Source organism: Hypanus sabinus, chromosome 8 (assembly GCF_030144855.1).
Source record: "Hypanus sabinus isolate sHypSab1 chromosome 8, sHypSab1.hap1, whole genome shotgun sequence".
Taxonomy (NCBI): domain Eukaryota; kingdom Metazoa; phylum Chordata; class Chondrichthyes; order Myliobatiformes; family Dasyatidae; genus Hypanus; species Hypanus sabinus.
Window position 1 is genome coordinate 150,853,835 of NC_082713.1, and position 18,946 is coordinate 150,872,780.

The 18,946-nt window shown below is 38.4% G+C and overlaps 1 protein-coding gene across 1 annotated transcript in view; it reads right to left on the minus strand.

Annotated features, from left to right (window-relative positions):
- The window catches only part of immp2l (inner mitochondrial membrane peptidase subunit 2), a 504,088-nt gene that overhangs the window by 111,066 nt on the left and 374,076 nt on the right, over window positions 1-18,946 (minus strand). The window lies entirely within an intron of this gene.

The window sequence follows — 18,946 nt, forward strand, 5'->3', positions numbered from 1 at the left end:
TTGATTACATCTAAGCAATTGGGTTGCTATGGTAGTGCAACATTATTACAGCTCAGGACGTCAGAATTCTGACGCTGTCTGTAAGAAGTTTGTACAGCCTTCCGGAGGGCATGCGGGTTTCCTCCGGTGCTCTGGTTTCCTCTCATATTCCAAAACCATAATGATTAGTAAGTTAATTGGTCATTGTAAATTGTCCTGTGTTTAGGCAAAATAGGTGGGCTGCTGGGCAGTGTGGCTTGTTGAGCCTGTCCCGACCTGTATCTCTAAATAAACAAACAAATAAATAAATGTATAAACTTTTATTTTAGATGGGGATGGATAATCTAACAGAGCAACTAGCATTTCAGATGCGAATTTAAGATCCTAGCTGATTCATCTAACTTAATTCCAGCAGTCCCATTGAATTGAGGATGTTTTGTTTCCATCCCAGTTTTTGGGACAGTTTTCTGTGGTGACATACAAGAACAATGCACGGATCCTAGATGGGGCAGCTGGTGCTCAATGGGACAGGTGGATGGCTTGTGATGAGTGCTCCTTCTGATGTTTACACAGAGCTTCCCTGCACACATGATGCAGCAGGTTCACCGTACCTGCCAAAATACTTATTTCCACTCTGAGCATTCAAAGGCCAGGAATTTCTGAGAGTTGATGGGAATGCTGCATTCTTTTTAAAGGAGATTTTGAAAATATCCTTAACTCCTTTGTCTACCTAGCAATCCTTTCTCAAGACAGATATCAGAATAGAGCTCCTGGTGTTAGGAATGAAACTAATCCAGCCTATTCAACAAAGCTAGACAAGTTTAATTAGGGCCTAAATACTGTAGGTTTTCTTAAGTTATAGCAAAAGGCACCTGAATTTTTGTGGTGTATTAGTTTCACCAATACATAGAAATAAATTCTATTAAAATTTGGGTAGTAGAATCAGGAAAATAGAATTAGTCATCTTACTTTAACTGTAAAATCTGAGTTTAAATTTGATAACCAAAATAAAAAAAAGTTCCTTGGTGATAACAACCTAATGAAAAACTTGCAGCAAAACCCTAATTCTCTTAATTGTTGTATTTATGCAGATTAAACTGAATTTTATAGCAACCAACACACTCAAAATGCTGGAGGAACTCAGCAGGCCAGGCAGCATCAATGGAAAAGAGTACAATCGACATTTCAGGCCGAAACCCTTCATCTAGTATTTTGTTTGTGCTGCTTGAATTTCCAGCATCTGCAGATATTCTCTTGTTTATAGCAATTATCCTGCTGGTATTTGCATAAATTCTCCCCAGAGATGGGTAGGTTAGTGTATGTAAATACAATGTATGTATTCTAGTGAAAATAAACACTTCAACCGAAGATCTTATGAAAAGGTATTCATCTTACTATTCAAGGGAAAATCAATGCAGAATATGAAGTTTTTGCCATTCAGATACTGTATGCCCAACGCCAAACTGTTGAGGTAGATGAGATAGTAGTCTTAAAAAGTTGTAGCATAGAATTTCACTCATGTATTTCAGAACATTGATTCTAAGGTCTAAGTGATAGCACAGGTTTTTAATCTAAAACCAAATCATTGTGTAATGGCAATGAAGCAAATAAAATAAAATATTTTTGCCCTTAGTATACCACTACTAATTCCTGATGATCTCTTTAAGAGAATTCAAAAAAACTTTTGGAATATAGCTACCTTCTTCAGACTCACTGATGCTCTTAACAATTCTTGTCTCTTAAAGAAATCCGGTCAAAGATGAGCTCATGGTTGGACGAATCCATGCATTCTCAATTTACCTAATGACCACTCAACTTTATTTTCTTAACTTGCTCACATTACTTTGCATGAATAATATATTTATTGATTCTCATTTAACTGAAATTATATGGATTAAGACTGCCTTTCTATCATGAAAACAATGTGAGAAAAGTACAGCATAGAAGATCCACAAAATAGCAACATCAAATTATTTCTTATAAATATATGAACATTGGTACTAACCTGTTAAACCCAACTTCATGAACAATGATGGAATAGATGCCTGACTAGAGGATTTCAAAAAGTGATAAAAAGCACAGCTTTCATTTTCTGAGGTATCTTTGCTGAAGGCATGAAAAGTCTGCGCACAAATACCAGGCAGATAATTTTTAAAGTGATAAATGATTCAGAGTATCAAAGTGACCATATAATATGCCTAAGGGCCATTTGCTAGCAATGTACCATAGCAAGCAACATGCATCAAGCAAAATCCAATCCCTATGCTCGTCTTCAATTTAAAACATAAATTCATGAAAGAAAAATGGTCCTCATTTTTATCTCTTTCCATATATGTGATGTGGACATTACTTTCAAGGCCAGCATTTATTGCCCTTCTGTAATTGTCCTTCAGAAAGTGGTTAAAGCAGGATATTATTGTATCTAGGGAGAACTGAACTTTTGGTTGAATGTAATGGTTCTAATAGGTTCTGTTTTGTTCAACAGCCTGTATTATGGAGCTGATAAATCCATCTTGCCAGAATGATTATCGCTGGATATTAAGCAGATTCATCCAGTCAACAAATGGAATTAGTGCAAACCTGCTGTCCTCTATACTGCTACTAGAATGGAACCATGGGAATAATCTTCCTATTTTTTGGTTTCACAGTCATGTAATAATAATAGGTATCCGTTAGTCTCGTGAGATCATGGATTTGTGCTTTGGAAGGTTTCTAGGGCGCAGGCCTGGGCAGGGTTGTATGGGAGACTGGCAGTTGCCCAAGCTGCAAGTCTCCCATCTCCACACCACCGATGTTGTCCAAGGGAAGGTCACTAGGACCCAAGCAGCTTGGCACCGGTGTTGTCGCAAAGCAATGTGTTGTTAAGTGCCTTGCTCAAGGACACAACACGCTGCCTCAGCTGAGGCTTGAACCAGTGACCTTCAGATCACTAGACCAATGCATTATCCACTAAGCCACGAGACACTATGATCATGTAGCACAGGGAATAATCTCAAGATTGCAATTCTGCAGGCCCTGCTTTTTTAAACTTTGTACTTAACTCCCTTAATTCTCTTTGTAGGACCTCATCTCTCTTCTTGCCTATATCATTAATACTAATTTAGAGGACAGACTGTGGCCACTTACACAGCCTTTTAAGAAGTTCTGTGCCACCCAGAGATATCATTGGCCCTGGCATCAGGGAGGAAACATATCATCCTGGAGTCTTGTTAACTGCAACAGAAACATCAGTCTGTGTCATTGGTGAGAGTCCTTGCTTTACAAGAGAGCCAGTCATGGCTCCACTGATCTGGCTGCTGCTGTCATTTTCTCCTGAGATACCATCCTCCCGCCCTGACTGTAATGGAAGCCAAGGCACCAGCCAGCAGTCATTGCATTATGACTGGGTCTAAAGGTGCTTAAATGGAATTGGTCACCATTTCCCCAATGGAAAGGGTATGCTCCAAGCTCCACACATTTCCCATTTGTGGTTGAAGCAGGATTGTCTTCTGATTTTCCAGCACCCTTGGATAACTAAGCACTTTCCTGATAGGTACTCTACAAATGTCAGTTTTAGTCCGCAGATGTTTTCTGAGGAACATTTTCATTAGCAATCATATTTCTGTATGCTGATTTTGTAATGAAGTTTGAAAGTAAAAAGATTTTTAAAAATTAAGTATGTATCATCAATTTAAAATCTGCACATGGATCAGTTTAACTTCTTAATCTAAAAATAAAACTCAAGTTATCAAAAATTAAAATTTTCAGACTCCTATTTGCATTAGAAGTACAATTCAGAAGCATCATGAAGCTAGGCATCAAATCTACATAAGGCAGCTCAGCACCATTTTCTCAAGGGCAATTACCTTTGGAGCTGTGATGGCCACATCCTATTTGAAGTAAAAAGAATCTACACATGCTATTACTGTATAAAGTAGATTGTTATTAAAGCAACAAGAAATTATACAAGTAGTATATATAAGTGCATTTAATGTTTTGCAGAGTTGTAATAGTTTTGGACTCACAGAAAATAAATGTAAAATATTCATATTAAATTTAACTCAAAATGTGCTTTCGTTAGAAATGAAATAATTAAGAAAATGCAGAGAAATGGAAGAGATAACGGAAAGGAAGATATGTAATAATGTGAAAGGCAGATAGGTTAAGTGACAGAGATAACAGAGCAGTACGGAATAACAGTAAAGAGATTAAGTAATAGCAACAAATAGATTTGCAGAGAATGTAGAGGGGAGATGCTGATGAATTATCTGAAATAATATAAACAAAATGAATTGAATTGAATTGACTTTATTTCTTACATCCTTCACATACATGAGGAGTAAAAATCTTTATGTTACATCTCCATCTAAATGAGCAATGTGCAATCATTGTAATTTATAATAAATAGAACAGTCAATGTAACATAGAAATACACTCAAATCAGCGTGAGTTAATCAGCTGATGGCCTGGTAGAAGAAGCTATCCTACAGCCTGTTGGTTCTGGCTTTTATGCTGTGGTACCGCTTCCCGGATGGTAGCAGCTGGAATAGATTGTGGTTGGGGTGACTTGGTCCCCAATGTTGTAAATGTCCTGAATCATGGGAAGTTCACAACTACAGATACACTGGGCTACCTGCACTACTCTCTGCAAAATCCTGCAATTAAGGGAGGCACAGTTCCCATATCAAGCAGTGATGCAGCCAGTCAAAATGCTCTCAATTGTGCCCCTGTAGAAGGTTCTTAGGATTTGGGGGAATGCTGTGAGATACAAAGAATGCAATTGTATCTGTTGGGGTATAAGTATTTATTATGTTTACCCAAGAATTTTAGCATTAAAAAAAAATCAACCTCAGCAGTTTCTTCAACAATTTAAACCTTTAAAGACAGAAATAAACACACAATGTATGGAGTACTTCTACATGTTTTGCTAAAGTGCCCTGGAACTTAACTCAAGCTGAAAGGCAGAGCAGTAATAGGTTTTCCACAGACAAATACACGACACATTAGAGAGTTTTCTCTGAGCCAGCATTTTCATTGGCAGAGGAACTGGTTGCAATTTCCAAAACAGAGAAAAAAATTGTGGATTTTTAATACCATATCTAAAGAATAATAAGGCATGGAGAAACTGCTGAAAGAATTCAAAGAGTCTGCAGTGATAAGGCCAATGCAACATTAATTGCAAACATATAAGAAATGTGAAGATTGAGAAAAAGAGGTAATGAGCACAAGTGTAAGGAAGCAGAAATATTGTAAGCTGAAAGTAAAATTTCACATGATTGCTTGTTAACACAGCATATGGTGTGGGGTACTGGGGCATCTGCTGGATTTCACATTTAGCAAATATAATTGGTAAACTGGAAATGGCTGAACAGTGAAGTGGGCGTACTCGTCATCCCTTGAGCATTAAACATCACCTGGAAGATTGCTGAAAGGGAAGTCTGGTCTAGAGAAACACCCATGTGACCTGTTCTTTTCCCTTCCACTCAAATTAATGGAAAGAAAACCTGATAGGTTCTATTCCCATCGTGCAATCCTTGCTACAAACTTTATTTTCTTTGCTCTGCTCTGGCAATGTACAGCTCCCAGGTGATAAGTACAAAACCTCCCACTGGGTTTCTTCTGCAGTTTGTTATTTATTAAGATTTGATTTTATAAGAAAGGTCAAAGACAAAAATAATATAGGTCTAAAAGTCCTTGGAAGAGCACAAATGAAGATTGCAAAAAGAGATCCATTAAAAATAAAGTGGAAAGAATTTATAGAAATTAACACTCATCCCAGTAAGCGTTACATTTTAAAGGCTTGGTAAAGTGAAATTTGAGATACCATTTGAACATGTGTCTCCCAAATGCTGAATTAATTTCAGTAATAAACATCAAGAATTCTGTATGCCAAACAATTAACACCACAAAAATCTTTGTTCACAGCTATATTTGTTCTTGTTTTCTATCATCTATTATATGCCAGCAAAGTTGGAGGGCTCTGCATGATGCAGATGTTTTGGAACATTGAATTAATAATAGGCTCTGTACTGAACTTAATATATTGTCATTGTACAAAATATACCACAGATACAAGTCCAGAGCTAATGTCATAAGTGGATGATAAGCAAAAGAGAGGGCATATAATATAGCAACATTTAGTGGGAGGTTAGAGAATTGGAAATCTTTTAAAAAGCAACAAAAGGCAAGCAAAAGCAACAAGGAGAGAAAAGATGAAATATTAAGGAAAACTAGCCAATAATATAAAAGAGGATAGTGAAATTTTTTAGATATATAAACAATAAAAAAAGAGGCAAGAATGGATATCGGACCACTGGAAAATAATGTTGGTGAGATAGTAATGGGGGACGAAAAATAGTGGACAAAATTACTATCTATTTTGTGCACCTGTAACGTGCCAGAAATTCAAGAGTTTTGTGGGCAAAAGTGAGGATAGTTGCTATTACTAAGGAGTAGGTGCTTGTGAAGCTAAAATCTCTGAAGGTAAGTCACTGGACCAGATGGGCAACAATCCAGGGTTTTCATAGAGGTAGCTGAAGAGATTGTGGAAGTATGAGTAGTGGAGGCATTCAAGAATCTCTAGATTCTGGAATGGTTCCAGTGGACTGGAAAATTACAAATGTCACTCCACTCTTTAAGGGTGGGAAGCAGAAAAAAGAATAGCCAGTTAGCCTGACTTCAATAGTTGGGAAGTTGTTGAAGTCCATTATTAAAGACGAGTATTTGGGGTACTTCAAGCCACTTGGTAAAATAGGCCAAAGACAGCATGGGTTCCTTAAGGGGGAATCTTGGCTGACAAACCTGTCGGAATTCTTTGAGGAAATGATAAGCAGGATAGACAAAGGAGAGTCAGGGGATATTGTTTACTTGGATTTTCAGAAGGCTTTTGATAGGGTGCCACAGATGAGGCTGGTAAACAAGATAAGAGTCCATGGTACTACAGGAAAGATATGAGCTTGGATTGAAGATTAACTGACTGGCAAAAGAAAAAGAGTGGGAATAAAAGGGGCCTTCTCCAGTGACTATTGGTGTTTCACAGTGTTTTAACTGCTTCTTTTCACATTATATATCAATGATTTGGATGGCAGAATTGATTACTTTGTGTCTAAGTTTGTAAAAGATTTGAAGATAGTGTTGAGGAAGCAAGGAGTCTGCAGAAGGAATTAGACAGATTAGGGGAATGGACAAACAAGTGGCAGATGGAATATAGTGTTGGGAAATGTATGGTCAGATACTTTGATAGAAGGAATAAAGGCATAGTCTATTTTCTAAACGGAGAGAACATTCTGAAATCAGAGGTGCAAAGGGATTTAGGTGTCCTTGTGGAAGATTCCTTAAAGGTTAACTTGCAAGTTAAATTAGTGGTAAAGAAGGCAAATGCAATGTTAGCATTCATTTCAAAAGCTCTACAATATACAAGCAAGGATGTAATGTTGAGGCTTTATAAGGCATTAGTCAGGCTGCACTTGGGAGTTGCTGTGACCAGTTTGCACTCTTGATCTAAGAAAAGATATGCTGCCATTGGAGAGTGTCCAGAGTAGTTTCATGAAAATGTTTCAAGGAATGAAAGGGTTAATGTATAAGGAATTTTTGATGGCTCTGGGCCTGGATTTGCTGGAGTTTAGAAGAATGAGGAGAATCTCATTGAAAACTATTAAATGTGGGAAGGCCTAGTGTATGTAGAGAGGATGTTTCCAATAGTGGGAAAGCATAGGAGCCTCAGAATAGAAGGATGTCTCTTTAGAACAGAGATGAGGATGAACATCATTAGTCAGTTGTTTTGTATTGTTTGGAATCCATTGTGACAGATGGCCGTGGAGCATAAATTATTAGTATTGTACAATGTACTGTGTATGTAATCAAAATGGCTTCTTTGGTTTGCTGGAGTAGGAATGCTTTTATGTCTAATAAGTGTTTTTTTCTCGCAGTTGCTTAGCTTTGGACTTGCTGATATGGGGATTGTATTCATTTGTTAACCAATGGGGAATGTTATTTTGTCTTGTGGGGCTGGGAGCTTGGGGGGTTTTGCAGTCTTTTGAGGGGAGGTGGGAAGGAGACGCCGAGGAAGGTGGACGTGCACTGCACTGCTCGGTCGACCACCCAGGGTGGTCCCAGGTGCAAGGACGTGGAGGTCGGAGGCAAATGACGAGGAATCGAATGATTCGATGGTTGAGCTCCAACAATGTGCACTAAACTGACTGAACTTTGATAAGTTGGCGCCTTTTGCTTTATTTTCTTTTCCTTCATATATACTGTATTGCATAGTACTCTTTTAGTTTTAGTAAAATCTTTAAAGTGTATTCTGTAACGGTATCTCGTGTGAGTTTGATACTTTGTGGTACGCGTGGCATAAACTTGATTCTCACAGCACCTGTGTGTACGGGAGGTGGGGTTGGTGAGTGGCTGGATCTCCTTTTCTCCTAGATATATACCAGCCTGTTGGGTAAGTGTTACAGTATACTTAAAGCGGAGGTTGATATGTTCTTAATTAGTAGGGTTGCCAAAGGTTACAGAGAGAAAGTAGGAGAAAGGGTAGAGAGGGATAATAAATCAGCCATGGTGGTAGAATGGTGGAAAAGACTCAATGGGTCAAATGGCCTAATCCTGGACCTATATCCTATGGATGTTACAAAAGCAAGAAGGGCCTTTCGGAACTTTCTACGACACTTGTGGTCACAGGGACAATTGCTTGTGCAGCTTAAGCACTAGATTTAAGAAGTGAGCTTGGCTCGTTGGGACTTTTTGTGGAACTTGAGAGTGCTCGAGTTATTAGGCAAGGGCCAATAAAAGTAAGTTATGAAGCCACTGTGAGAGTGGGCAGCAGTAGCTTTGGCTTAAGAGGTTTCAGTGAGATGAGGTGGAGGCTAAGGTAAATTCCTTCCTTTGTTCCTTACAATGTGGTTTTCCCTGACTCTGGAGAAACCTAATGCAAATGTGGTGATCACTTCTGGTCCCGTTACAGCCTACAGGATGCAACATCAATTACCCAACTTACTTTACTTCACTCTATTGTCACCAAACAATTGATACTAGAGCGTACAATCATCACAGCGATATTTGATTCTGTGCTTCACACTCCCTGAAGTACAAATCAAAGTAAATATAATAAAAATTTAAATTATAAATCATAATTAGAAAATAGAAAAGGGAAAGTAAGGAAGTGCAAGTCAGGTCTGGATATTTGGAAGGTACGGCCCAGATCCGGGTCAGGATCTGTTCAGCAGTCTTATCACAGTTGGAAAGAAGCTGTTCCCAAATCTGGCTGTACGAATCTTCATGCTCCTGAACCTTCTCCTGGAGGGAAGTGGGACAAAAAGTGTGTTGGCTGGGTGGGTCTTGTTCTTGATTATCCAGGCAGCACTGCTCAGACAGCGTGTGGTGTAAAGTGAGTCCAAGGATGGAAGATTAGTTTGTGTGATGAGCTGGGCTGTTCACGATCTGCTGCAGCTTCTTCCAGTCTTGGACAGGACAACTTCCATACCAGGTTGTGATGCACCCTAGAAGACTGCTTTCTACAGTGCACCTATAAAAATTAGTGAGGGTTTTAGGGGACAGGCCAAATTACTTCAGGTAATTTGCTGTATCTTGTTGTTTGTATCCGGACTCACCTTCTGTGCCTACCATTCATTGTGATGGATATTCCCTAAGGGTATACTGCTAAACTCAGCTTTTTCAGACAACAGCAGAAACTGTGCATGGGTGTAGAAATTTGTTGTTCACTATGTTAAATTCCCTTTCAGCACAGCAGCAGAAACTGTGCAAGGGTCAAGAACTTTGTTGGTCACTACATTAAATTTCATTTTAGCACAGCATCAGAAATCCACCGATTGTTGTCCAATAATTCCAACTTCTAACAAATATTCTTTGTTCATGTTCTTGACTTAATCAAGAGAGGGTCCATGTTGACTTAGTTCTATGGACAGAGCATGGACAGTGTTGCCTAAATTCTCCCCTTCACAAGCCGCCATACTCATCCTCACAATTATTATTACCTTCAAAAAAAATGCCACCACCAGAAACCTCTTTTTCTTCTATCCTGCTTCACTCTGTGACTCCCTGGTCCATTCTTTTATTTCCACAGGTCATTTCCACATCCATAACACCTACCCATTCAACCACAGGAGAGTTAACACTCATCAGTCCACCTCTTTCCTTTCCAGTAGCTAAGTATCCAACCATTGCTCAAAAGTCGTCTCCATAATGTCAGAAAAACCTAATGCAGATTAAGTGAGCACATTACAGAGCACCTGCAGTTAAATCCACAGGGGCGACTCCTATTTTCCTGTTGCTTCCCAATTTAATTCTCCGTTTTCCTCTCACTTTGATCTTCTGCGTTGTTATAGCAAGCTTGAGAAACAAAATCTTAGCTTCAATTTGGTCTTTTTGCACTATTTCACAGTTAATAATAACACTTAACAACTTCAGTTAACTTGTCTTTGGCTGTATCAGAACTAGCCAGTTCTACCACAGGTCATACATGTGCGATGTTGCCCTCATCCTCTCAGAGATATTCCCTTTGTTCTATTCAACCACCCCCAACAGCAATTCTCACAAACTATTTTCTCTTTTTTCAGTTCAGATTTTACATTAAATCTGATTCTCTTTCCAGAGATGCTACTTGATTAACTGGGTGTTTCCACCACCTTCTGTGGTTATGAGCATCGGCAAATTTCTTATTTTCATAGAAAATGTAGACAATGCTGTAATATATCAAGGTGAAGTTCCAAACAACTATATTAATGGTTCTTAGTTCTTACTATATTAAGGATAAATAAGTTTTTGTTGAAGTCCCACTGCTACCTATTTATGAATATCTAAATATAGCCCTAGTGGAAACATCTAAACATCTACGCAATCAAACCATACTCTAACTTAAAGATTTTTAATATAGTTACTTTTCAATATTTCCTTTCAGGAATCTGTGTTCTAATGATTGTTAATGGAAAGTTTAATAGAATTACAAAATAATCTCCACTTTTCAAGTAATGCAAAATAATTGCCTTTGATTTGTGAAATTATTGTTGAAGAAAAAAAAGTTGAACCCAGGATGAGATTTAGATTCAGAAACTTAAGGAAAATTTGCCATTAATGAAACTAGCAGGGGCACTGGAACTAGAAGAAATTAAAAGTTGCAAAAAATATTCATAGGAGCAAAACGAAGATGAAATGTAATGCCAAGCATGGTATGTTGTATGTAAAATGGAAAAATAGTCATATATGTTTTTCAGGAAGAATAGTGAAGTAATGAAGAGTGAGGGAGATGAAAGGATATTTCATAAGTTTTATACTAATATGTGCAACAATACACGTCAAATCATCAAAAGTTTGGATAGAAGCTAACAAAGTAGAATGCAATCATTATATGTTATCTGGACAGGGGTAGCATCACGGAATTATGGCTGAAAGAAGATTATAGCAGGGAGCTTAATATCTAAGGATACATATTGTATTGAAAGGACAACCAGGAAGGCAGAAGGGGAGATGATGCTCTGTTGGTAAAAGATTAAGTCAAATCATGAAAAAGAAGTGACATAAGGTCCAAAAGTATTGAATCATTGTGGATACAGCTAAGGAACTGCAAGGGTAAAAAGACCTTGATGGGAGATGTACACAGACCACCAAACAGTAGTAAGCATGTGGCCTACAAATTACATGCCAAAAGGGCAAGGGTACAATAGTCATGAGGGATTTCAATATGCAGGTGGATTGGAAAATCAGGTTGGTACTAGATTCCAGGACAGGGAATTTCTCAAATGCCTATGAGATGGCTTTTTAGAGCAGCTCATGGTTAAGCCCACAAGGGGATCAGCTATTCTGGATTCAATGTTGATGCAATGAACACTGAATTGATTAGAGAGCTTAAGGTAAATGAGCTCTTAGGGATAAGTGATCATAATATGATTGAATTCACCCTAAATCTGAGAAGAAGCAGTTAACGTCAGATATACCAATATTACAGTGGAGTAAAGGAAGTTACAGAGGGATGAGAGAGAAGTTGGCCAGAATTAATTGGAAGAGAACACTGGCAGGGATGATGGCAGAGCAGCAATGACTGGAATTTCTAGAAGCAATTCAGAGGGCACAGGATATATACATCCCAAAGAGGAAGAAGTATTCTATATGTAAGATGACATAACCATGGTTAACGAAAGAAGTCAAAGCCAACATAAAAGCTGAAGAGAGGGCATATAATTGAGCAAAAATTAGTGGGAAGTTTGGGGATTGGGAAGCTTTTAAAAAGCAACAGAAGACAACTAAAAAAGTCATTAAGAAGGTAAAAATAAAATTCCAAAGCTAGCTAGCTGATAATATTAAAGAGGATACCAAAAGTTTCTTCCGATATATAAAGTGTAAAAGAGAGGCAAGAGTGGATATTGGACCACTGGAAAACAATGCTGGAGAGTAACGGGAAACAACAAAATGGTAGATGAACTGAATAAGTATTTTGCTTTAGTCTTCACTGTGGAAGGCACTAGTAGTAGGGTGAACGTTCCAGGTGTCAGGGGTCATGAAGTGTGTGAAGTTACCATAACTGGAGAGAAGGTTCTTGGGAAACTGAAAGGTCTGAAGGCAGGTAAGTCACCTGGAACAGATGGTGTACACCCCAGGGTTCTGAAAAAGGTGGGTGAGGAGATCATGAAGGCATTAGTAGAGATCTTTCAAGAATCACTGGATTCTGGAATAGTTCCTGGAGAATGAAAAATTGCAAATGCTACTCCACTCTTCAAGAAGGGAGAGATGCAGAAGGAAGGAAATTATAGGCCAGTTAGTCTGACCTCAGTGGTTGGAAAGATATTGGAGTCAATCATTAAGGATGATGTCTTAGGGTACTTGGAGGCACATGATAAAATAGGCCGTAATCCGTGTGGTTGTCTCAAGGGGAAATCTTACCTGACAAATCTGTTGCAATTCTTTGAAGAAATAACAAGCAGGATAAACAAAGGAGAATCGGATGATGTTGTATACTTAGATTTTCAGAAATACAGATGGAATAGAGTGTCAGGAAGTGTATGGTCATGGACTTTGATAGAAAAAATGAAAGGATTGACTTCTAAATAGACAGAAAATACAAAAAACTGAGACGCATAGGGACTTGGGAGTCCTTGTACAGGATTCCTTAAAGGTTAATTTACAGGTTGAGTCTGTGGTGAGGAAGGCAAAGGCAATGTTAGTGTTCATTTCAAGAAGATTAGAATATAAAAGCAAGGATGTATTTTTGAGACTTTATGAAGCACTGGTGAGGTTAGAATATTCTAAGCAGTTTTGGGCCCCTTATCTTAGAAAGAAGGTGCTGAAACTGGAGAGGCTTCAAAGAAGGTTCACAAAAATGATTCCAAGATTGAATGTCTTGTCATATGAAGAGCAATTGATGGCTCTGGGTCTCTATTCACCAGAATACAGAAGAATGAGGGGTGACTTCATTGAAACTTATCGAATGGTAAAAGGCCTTGACAGAGTGGATGTGATGGGAGAGTCTAAGACCAGAAGGCACAACCTCAGAATAGAAGGGTGTCATTTTAGAACGGAATTTCTTTAGTCAGAGAGTGGTGAATCTGTAGAATTCTTTGCCACAGGCAGCTGTGGAGGCCAAGTCTTTATGTATATTTAAGACAAGATGTTGATAGATTCTTGATTGGTCAGGGCATGAAGGGATACGAGGAGAAGGCAGGAGATTGGGGCTGAGAGGAAAATTGGATCAGTCATGATGAAATGGAAGAGCAGACTCAATGGCCTAATTCCGCTCCTATATTTTATGATCTTATACCATAGTTAGATCTGATCAATAAAAATAAGAACTACAATTTAGCTCCAGATACCTGAAAGTCACAGAGGTAATCATGATTATAAAAGTATGAGGTTTAAGGATGCACTGGAGAAATATTCAGGTGCCATTTTATTATTACACTTTTACTTCTTTGTATGGACAAGACTACAATGAGCCCTGAAGCTGAAACAGCTGACAAAATATAGTGCCATCTTTGGAGACTTGTGATATACAATGCTGATTACCAATCATGACTGCAATATTACTGTGCTCTGCAAAGTATGTGCAGCAGTGTATATCATGCATTTAAGCTCGGTGACATTATCCTTATCCAGTGTGACACATCACACTGCATAAATAATGTAAAGGAAAGAGTAAAAATAATTCTCCTAACCAGCCCTAGCCAGATCCTTTGGTACGTATTACCTCTTGAATCCTTAATTGTTGATACTGAGGAATATTTGTTGTGGTCCGTGTGTTTGTAAAGTTGAATTGTAAACATTGAAGAAACCTGAGTTCTTGGTCAAAGACACATTTTCAAATATTATGTTTTTCCACTGGGCTCCCAGTATAACTAGAAACAAAAGAGGGGGCAAAAACCAGAGAAAGTCTAAGTAATTGGAAGAGGTGGGTTGCAAGGCAGCACTGCAAAAAGAGCTGTCCTGGGAGCAAAGTATCCACAGGCTAGAGAGCAGCTAGGTTTTAATAAAAATCAAAGATGAATTGCCTGTGTTGAGCTAGAAAAATATGATTATTCTGGGAGTGGCTGAAGAATCATGTTCTTTGGAAAAATATTACCTAATTCCAAAGCAGCACTGTATATCATATGCTTTGTTAGAATTCAATTGGATGCACAAAGGTGATTCTTAGCTTGAAGTACTGGTTCAAATATCTGCTGGTATAATCAGCCCTATGACTTTCAGACATGGGGTGTATAGTGAAAAATGTAACATGTCCATATTACTCGGCCTTTTTAAATAAAAATAACATGCATTGTGATTTTCATTTAATAGCAAGTACATGGACAGATGTCATACAAGATCTACTGAAGTATAATTCCTGTCCAGCTTGCCAATTGTAGTTCAATTAAAGGTTATGGTCACTTCCATTTTGACTTTCAAATATATAATACAGCAAGCTACTCCTAACCATAGTTTATGATGTGCCATTAAGAACAGCGTGGAGACCCACTTTCATGATGCAAATGTAACCTATAGTCACAATGAGCAAAAGGCTGTCAAACGCAATGCAGTGAAAGATGAAAAGATTAAATCAAATGTGCCCTTTCTCTGAAGTCTTACACATCAAAGCTAACCTTCTATCAGTTTTCAAGTACCTTGTCAGCATGAAAGGCCAGTCAGTTACATTTCTAAGTCCCACTGTAGTAAGAGTTATATAATTTGTAAAGCAATATTTATTGTAAAGCATTAAAGTACAGTACATGTAGAATCACTGCAACCCTTCCTAAACCCTATCCTGTAATTTAGACTTGCTCTCCCTATTCAGAGCTCTATCTTCCTGCAGTTTTGATAAAACAAACTGCATTGCATTTTGCAATTTAGTAAGCAGTAAAGGTGCTCTTGGGCACATTTACAATGCAAAAGTAAATAGGGCAATCAGTTGAAGAGCTTACTTATTCAGATGACTCAAAAACCAAATTGAAGAGCTAAGCACATATTACATTTTGGCCAATTACACAAGTAAAAACTTAATCCCTTCCACACTGCTGAGACTTCAGGAACTTTACAATTTCCTACTTGTTCCATATACGTAAACAAGAGAAAGAAGAGGAAAAGAAAGAGATGAATCGAAAGAGAGGACCAGAAAAAATACAAAGCAAGAAGATAAGGGGTAAGAACTTGCCAGAGGTATGCATGAGTTATGAAAGAGAGGGAGAATATCAAAATGTCACAGCTTATCAAAGGAGAAATCAGGACAAAAATGGAAAACAAACCAATACTATTCAGGGAGTTATCAAATCTCTTGTGTGCCAGTTTCTTGAAAGAGTATGGTAGTGAACACTGCTTGGCAGAATATTATGTTTTTTACAACCTGGAAATCATGTAGTTTCAGCACATGCAAGCAAAGGTAGAATAGGGAAAGGAAAATGGAGAGAAGATGGAGAAGGAGAAGGAGGAGAAGGTCAATGCCCCAGTTATCCATTTTGTCAGGAAGAGAATTTTAAATTAGCTTATGGTAGCTTGCTATTAAAATATAGAAACATAGAAAACCTACAGCACAATACAGGCCCTTCGGCCCACAAAGTTGTGCCGAACATGTCCCTACCCTATAAATTACTAGGCTTACCTACAGCCCTCTATATTACTAAACTCCATATACCTATCCAAAAGCTTCTTAAAAGACCCTATCATTTCCGCTTCCACCACCATTGCTGGCAGCCCATTACACGCACTCATCACTGTCTGAGTAAAACATTTACCCCTGACATCTCCTCTGTACCTACTCCTCAGCACCTTAAACCTGTGTCCTCTTGTGGCAACCATATCAGCCCTAGGAAAAAGCCTCTGACTATCCATACAATCAATGCCTCTCATTATCTTGTACACCTCTATCAGGTCACCTCTCATCCTCCTTCACTCCAAGGAGAAAAGGTCGAGTTCACTCAACCGATTCTCATAAGGCACACTCCCCAATCCAGGCAACATCCTTGTAAATCTACTCTGCACCCTTTCGATGGCTTCTACATCCTTCCTGTAGTGAGGCAACCAGAAATGAACGAAGTACTCCAAGTGGGGTCTGACCAGGGTCCTATATAGCTGCAACATTACCTCTCAGCTCCTAAATTCAATTCCATGATTGATGGCCAATACACCGTATGCCTTCTTAACCACAGTCAACCTGCGCAGCTGCTTTGAGCGTCCTATGGATTCATACCCCAAGATCCCTCTGACCCTCCACACTGCGAAGAGTCTTGCCATTAATACTATATTAATACTTCATTACCCAGAGAATGAAGCAAAGAGAATTTGCAAGCAGTATAATCTGGACAAAATTCCGGATTGAGCTGATAGGTGGCTGGTAACATTCACCTCACAGCATCATCAGCTCCAAGAAGAGAATGCCCCATTGCTTTTGCCTGACATTCAATGGTTTTACCAGTTCCGAATCCCTAATCAACTACATCCTAAGGTCACAACTCACTAGAAATTGAACCAGCCACATAATTATCATGACTGAAAATGCACACCATAGCTTGGAAATTCTGTAACAGAACAGCTGACTCCTCAAGGCAAATCCACCATTGATAATGCAGATTCGGTGCAAAGTAGAAATCTCAGCACTTGATAACTGACAGCACTGCCGAAACAAGCAAGAAACCTGACATCATTAAAAGGAACTTATTTCATTATTACTACACATAATATTCTGAATACTAAGTTCATTTTTGACTACTGCATGATGAGGGTGGCTATAGCTGACATAAGCCTCTTCAACCTCCGAGGACAGCAGGTGTATGGGAACAACCATGTACAGGTTTGCCTTCAAGATAAGTTCTTTTTTATCATCATTTACGTGTCATCTGGTGTCAACTGGCAATGTGTGAAGATATGAGTTGTGGTCATGAGGTTTGGTGTCGAGGTAAGAAAGTGAAAGGTGCATTAATTATTATACATGATTCACAGAGATGAGAGATGGGGTGTAATGCATGGAGCCATGCGTAAGTTAGTGGTACAGTCATTGGAAAATGGGACTTCACACTTTCATCAACATCACTGAAGTTTTCCACAACATCAAGCCCATGTTTGTAGGTTTCACTCTTGGTATTCACATTATTTGCTATCTCCACGGCTGCATGACTCTAGCAGGACACCCATGAGTTAAGGACCTCTCTCTTTTCCACCATGACATCTAGAGTATGTCTGAAAGATGAGTCAGCTGTACCCAACAGTGCTGGCTTCCCCCATGCCTTGTGGACTGATCTTCACCACTGGTTACATTGAAGACACTGCCCCTTTAAGAGGTTCAGTCAGCACCATCTAACTTCAGCTGGCCCCAGCTGTTCAGAAAGTAAGAAGGGAAAGATTCACAAATTGGCATGGTTCCGTAAATTATGCACCGTTCACATGATTAGCACACTCAACAAAACATAATGTAAAGTACCTAGTAATACACAAAGGTAAGAGCACATGCTTTGAAGCAAGTTGAAATGATCTGGACTCCAATGAATTTTGAACTGTTTTCAGACGACACTTTCTAGATGATGAAAGGAAAAACACAAAAACACATACAAATTTAACAATGTATTTTCTTCCCATTGAAATATTAGTATAACTATAGTTCACTCAATTCCAGAAAGAATAGTTACTTGAAGCATCCAACACTTAGTCTTTCAGAAAAGAATAAGTATTCTGTGACAGCAGAATTTAAAGGTTCAGACTCAAAGAAGCATTATGGCCCAGAGGGAAGCCATTCTGCCCATTATTTTATGGCTTCCAATTATAACCTCCTCTATCCCACTGCAAATAAATCTTCATATTCTGTGAGAAATGTCTGCCATTTGGCATAGTGTTACAATTACATTATAATTATGCCATCATTTTGGAGTAATTACCTGAAACTGAGGCTCTGGAAATGATCTCTGGTACTCCAAATATTTAAACAAAACCAAAAACATTTGACATAAAATGTATAGCTTGGAAAGACTACAGAATTTCCTTGGAAGCCAGTTTATAAATCACAAGGAAACAATATAAAGCTACGCCCTAGAACTTATCAAAAACAAAATTCCTCACATCAGAATTGATAGGCTTTACCAATGTTACAACAAAGAATCTAAGATTTTTAAGTTTTCAATTCTAAACTATAAGAATATTCACTATTTTCTGAAAAGATAATCATTGAATGTTATGAGTGATGGTTCTTTGTGCTTTGAAAGCTCGTATGTATGATGCGTCTTTAATAAATTTCCTTCATATTTTGCTGAGTGTATAATTCAGTATGATAAAGATGGTGCATCTAGTACAGGAGGGTGCAAGTTTAGAAAGAAGAATGGAGAAATGATCAGGTGCCCAAAGCACTGGACCATGAAGATAAACAGTATTTGGTAAGACCATTGGTTCAGTGGCAAGAGGCAGCCATACTACAGTTCAAGAAGGCAATGAGCTAATCATAAACACAAGAGATTCTCCATTTCATTAAGACCGACACAGACTGGGGGACTGTTTTGTCAAGCACCTTTGCTCTGTCTGCCTCAAATGGCAA